Below are 6,010 nucleotides of genomic sequence, written 5' to 3' on the forward strand. Positions count from 1 at the left end.
AAATAAGAGTCGATCTAGATTGGTTGTAACAACAAGAAAAATGGTTGTTTGGGCCAAAACAAATTCTTTTCCCCTTAAATCTGGGCCAAAACAATTCAGCCTAATGACAAAAAAACCACCAAAATATCATAATGATTGAAAAATCAGAATAATCTAATCTAATTGAAGTTTAAGCCACCAAATAAGAAGTTTCTGCCAAAATATTTATTCAACCACGCGGGTGACATTCGCATTTTTCTAATAATGATAAAACTTTTTTTTTGCTATTTACAAATTGTTGTGTTGCAAGAATGTTAATTGTTTGCTTTCTAAGAACTGTTGTTTGTTCTAGAAAATCAAATATGTTCTGAGAGTTATGATGATATTTTGTATCTAGTTTAATATGTTTTGATCTTGTTTAATGATATATTTTTAATTTGTTTTGATGTACTTTTATATATTTAATATTTTAATATTTTGATGTACTTTTATATATTTAATATTTTAAAATATGTACGTGATGTTTTGTGATTTTTTTTTTATCATTGCAAACTCTTGTTTGCTCCATGCAAATTGTTTGTTTGCTCTATGCAAAGAGTTTGACCAATGGAACAAACATGTTTCCTCGTAAAAGAATGATAAGGGGAAACAAAAGAGTGAGATGACACTAACTCAAGAGAAGAGATACACAATTGTTTTTTTACATAGACTCCAACAATCATTCAATATAGTATAGATACATCATGTTTACTCATTGATAACCCCTATAACTATCATGACCTAATACATCTTTCCGCCTTAAAGGCCATATAAAGACCTTCTAGGTCATTCTATATAGGGGATGAAAGTTCATTCATACATTACTTTTGACGCAAACCAATAAATGGTGGATTCTTATATGCAAAGCCAATTGGCCTAACGGGTGTTGGCAAAAAGAAAGACAATTATCAAACACTAGAGTAAAATGATTTAGTGGTCCTTTCTGAAATAATACTCCACACCTTTACATAGATGAGGCCTTCATCAAATTCAATTTGGAAATCTAATTACAAATATGTACAACCTCTAGTAAGTGTATGCGATTGTCGATTAGAATTTAGAAGCTTATGAACTAAATTTCTTCATTTGAACACGGTAAGATTCACATATATATTACACCTCCATCCATTTCAATTACATGGCACATGAGATGTGTATAGCACAATTTCCATCATCCATAGACACCCAACAGCAGGTTGGATGTTAAGTGGATGTTCTCTTTAAGGTCGAGGACAAGAAAGGTCTCCTCTCTCTACCAATAACCACTAGTTTAGGATCTAATAAGTAGAATGAAATGAGGGGGCAAATAAAAGAAGAAAAAGGATGAAACAAGGTTATGTCAAAATGATTAGACCTCTAATCTACCAACTTAAATGGTGCTTTTGAGCATTAGATCATTGGTCGGCATCCAAATGGTGGTGCATCACCTACAAGATCCACAATATTAGCCAGTAAGTGAGGTATTTTGGCCCCATGAACAGTTTATGATTATTGCAAGTATACATAAATGCTATAAAGGGTCACTACTTTTAAGTTTCTCCACCTATTTAATCTCAAAAGATAAGTGTGTATGAGGAATAGGTGTAGCTAGCAAAGACAGATTAAACATAAATGTTTCTCGTGATTGAATTCTAGACAAAAGAGTTATGACTATTGTAGAGTTTGTCGTTTTTTCTTGTTAGTTTGTCTACTGCAACAGTCTGTCGACAGAACGAACTTTAATATTTTATCGCAATAGAACAAAATTAAAGAGTGGAAAGTGACTTCCGTAGTTAGACTTTTTATCATCCTTTTCTTTTCAATAGTGATTATTTTGAATAAAAGTTATTTTGGCAAGAGACAGTTAGGGTTCCATCCTGCCATTTTTCAAGCAATAATCTAAATAAGCAACTTGAGTTGGGATGTGTAGATATATCAAAGGATGTATAATCCTTTGGATCAAACAGACATAGAGTTCCACTTCACTTGCCTTGAATTGTTGGTTAGAATTCTCATTCCTCTATGATTGACAAGAGAAATCATGGAAGACAATGGAATCAAATGTACATGTATATAAAGCAACTTATTCTTCTTTATCCCTCCACACATATAAGTTGAAACATCTTTTCTATTTCTTTTTAACTATTGAAAGTTGAAATAGAGAAAGCAAAAAAGAAGTAGTACTTGGAATTTCAATACATATTTCATAACTTTCCTATGTTAAAAACTCAATTATAGGCATGGATTGTCATCAAACTTTAGTTATTACATTTTCTTTTTCTCATATCTTCAATAGATTCAAAGAATACACTAGCAAAGTCATACATGCTAGTACTCTGACTTCGGATTTGACATCTTCTTTTATTTGGGTTATAGAGATAATGGGCCATACAACCATGGATCCACTTGAACTGGCCCTAGAAAGATGGCTTCTTTTTCTTTTTCCTTTTTTAGCTTTCAATTCCACTTTTGTTTTGATTAAGACATTCAACTTTGGGCATCTTTCAACAAAAAAAAAAAACTTTGGGCATGATGTAGTTTCAAAGATTGAAAGCAAGATACATCATTTACTTATTGAACAAGACAATAAAGTATATAGATAGGACTAAAATATGTGAATTTGTACACATGCAATGTGAGTACTCAATTATTTTATGAAGTATTTTTTGGAAAAGGCACCACAAAAGATTTCTTATTCTTTTCTTCTTCTTTTTGAAATAGACAATAGTGATATCTATAAACAATTTTTTGGACAAAGCACAATAGCTCAATAAGGATTTATTATTGTAGTATGTATAAAGCATAATAAAGATAGCTCGAAAATCATTTTGGCATATAATCATAGTCGTCTCAGTACCATCCTAATCTTGGAATATTTTCAACAACAAAAAATCCTTATTTGGGAATATAGTGCGTCTAGTCTCCAATCACGAAAAATTAACTTGAATTTGATTCGAGCTATGGGATGCTTTTGGGCTTATTTACCAACTGCAAGCATGTCCAATATAGCCAAGTTTTACGAGAAATTTTATGCACACACCTTTTATGTTATGGGCACACACCTCTCCCTTGGTATGGCCGTATGGACAAAAAGAGAAGATGTGTTTGCACATAACAAAATAGTGGGAGCATGTAGAACTTCCGTACATTTATGCCTACGAAATTATTTAGACGCCCTCATCTTCACTAAAAGCGTGTTCAAATCACCTTCGTTAGTGGTCATTAACATTTGATTTGAAAATGAGCTGAGCCCGACCACTCTACCGAGGTGAATCCCAGGCGGGTGACATGATCAAGTGAGATTTAAAGAGAGAAACTCGCCCGGCCATGTCACCGGAAGAGTGGCCCGGCATAGTGTCATTTTACTTGGGAAATTTAGAATGGTATTTTTTCCACCCATATGTTGAGAAGAGAAGAGGAAGAAAGAAAAGAAGAAGATGCTGATAGAGAACTTCACATCCTAGAATTTATCTACACTAATTTATCCCTGAGAAGTAAACAAAATATATTGTTATGTTTGTCAATTGTGTTCTTGTAATGAATTATCTTATCTTACTATATTAATCTCTCAAGTTTATCTGAATATCTCGCATCAGTAGCTGCAGCTTCTCGTGCTTTCGATTTGAAATCAAAGTCAACCAATGTTCTTCTAGATATCGTCATATCAATGTAACGAACAAAAAGTATGTCAAATAAATCCCAAAAGTCTGGCCCATTTATTACTACAAGAGCATCGATTTCTTTTTTACTTTACCTCCGATATATCCTTTGTGTGACTATATATTGTGGATCCAAAACCTTATTATCAGAGCGTACGCACCCTGTTCCTTCTTAATTGCTAGGTTCCGAAAAGTTTGTCTCAATTGCGGGGAGGATAGGAAGTCCTGCTTTCTTCTAGATTCTTGCTTAAACACATTGAGATAATATTTTGAGAGATTAAGGCAAACATGGGCTGATTTGGCTCCTCTTGCTGTTGCCTATTTCTTGCCGGTTAGACTACAAAATTGAACATATTTTCAGAATTCCCTCAAAACAAAATCGAACTTGGGAATACCACTTCTCACTTTTTCTTTTCTTGCCGGTTAGACTACAAAATTGAACATATTTTCAGAATTATTTTGGAGCTTAATCAAAATTCATATATTTATCCATTTATCTATATCTGATTCTTATCAATATTGTTAAGTTTAAATCTTAAAAGTACTATAATTTGGAAAAATGAACTTAACTCGACTTAGATTTCTTTTTGTCCAAATTCACATATTGATAAGTTATACAATTTCTGAAGGAGACACTTGTCACGTCATCTTTGAGATCTTAGTTGAGAGTGTTGGAGATGCTCTTAAAACTCAAGAAGCTCCTCCCTTCCTAAATTTCAAAGCAGCCTAGAAAACCCATAAAACCCCCTGGGCCTAGCCACATTATTATAATTTTGTGACATTAGTCATGCTACTTGTTTGCATTGTTAATCCCCATTGAATTGTTTATTCAATCAATCAATTATGGACAAACACATAATGAACTTTAAGGAGTACTTAAAACAATTTTAATCAAGACAAGCAAGGATTATCAACTCCTCAATCACCTACCAACAAAACAGAAATAAAAATTGAAAATAAACAACTTTTTAATACTATATTTAAAAGAAAAAGAGAAAATTACATGAAGTCCAAATGTCCCTTTTTTTATATCGGGTCACCCACTTTTTAATGAGAAAGACATTTATACCCCAATAATACTTCAGATTCCAAACTTGATTCAAATAAACCAGAAGGTCAAAATAAGAAAACAGAAACCAAAAAACCCTTTAAAATCTTTCTATCTTGTCGGCCTTAATAACCGGGTTAGCCTTAGCTATAGCATCACGACCCGAACCCTTGAAATCGAATGTACATGAATGTTCTTCCGGGTACCGGTGACTTGAACAATAAGTAAAACCGCACCGACACTTAAATCCTGTTAACCCGACCCGTTTATTGCAACTACTACATCGGTTCTTCAAACCCGAACCCGGTTTCACATCCACCGGCGAATTATCCGATGCCGATGAAATTGAATCGGAAGAAGAAGAAGAAGATGGAGACTCGCCAGCATTGGCAAAAGAAAAGGGGCATTTCGATTTAGTCAAATTAGTTTGTTGAAGAGATTTTTTAGGGTTTAGGGATTTCTCAACAGCTATTTGTGCCGAAGTTGTTTGAAGTTCTTTGTTTTGGTAATCTCTATAACACTTGGAACATAGATTCATAGTTGATGCTGACCCGAAAAACCCACACCCGTTTGCGCAATGGATTTCTGTGGTTTGTTGTTGGCATCCTGTTTCTTCGTTCATTGATCTATCAGAAGAACCACCCATCTTTCTCTTTCTCTCTCTCTCTCTAGAACTCTGCAACTTTCAGCTTTCTCTCTCTAGTTTGATGAGGCAATATACTATGGGGAATGGCTAATGGTTGGGTTTTTATAGAGGTGTTAGTCAAGTTTAATTTTGATTGTAATTTCTGTATTGGCTAATATACCCTTTTCTAATACTAGTTGGAAAGGGTAATTTTAGTTTCTAAAATTTGGATTAGGAAGGGGTTTTTAGTAATTCGAACTGAATAAGAACTTCCTGGAAGATCTTGTTTCTAAAATTAGGTTTCTTCAACTTTAAGATTCCGTGTTTTTGGAAGGTTCATAATTGCCATCTTGACTAGTTTAATTAGAAACAACTATGTCAACATTCCGTCCACATTCTGACGAAATCTATAAGCGGAACTCCGTTGTTAATTGATCATCCACCCTTACTTTCAATTTTTTTCCCCCCTACAGGAAAGGCGGCTGGCTGGTATTTACTATGTTGTTTGATTATTTATAGAGTTCATACATGAGTTATGAGGATAACACTTGTACGGCGCCCGAAAAAAAAAAAACAGACACTGGGGTTACTAGTCCGAGTTACTTTAAAAATTGGACAACCCAAAATAGAAATTAGGTCATTCATTTTGGGACGGAGGGAATATTGAAACTCGAGATCCCA

The 6,010-nt window shown here is 33.9% G+C and overlaps 1 pseudogene; it reads right to left on the bottom strand.

The window, feature by feature from the left end:
- Positions 1 to 4,606: 4,606 nt before the first annotated feature.
- On the bottom strand, positions 4,607 to 5,432 carry LOC147535148 (zinc finger A20 and AN1 domain-containing stress-associated protein 1 pseudogene; annotated as a pseudogene).
- Between the last annotated feature and the right edge of the window lie 578 nt (positions 5,433 to 6,010).

This window comes from Eschscholzia californica, unplaced genomic scaffold (assembly GCF_041429995.1).
Source record: "Eschscholzia californica isolate CP2 unplaced genomic scaffold, dmEscCali1.0.p SCAF_6, whole genome shotgun sequence".
NCBI classification, from domain to species: Eukaryota; Viridiplantae; Streptophyta; class Magnoliopsida; order Ranunculales; family Papaveraceae; genus Eschscholzia; species Eschscholzia californica.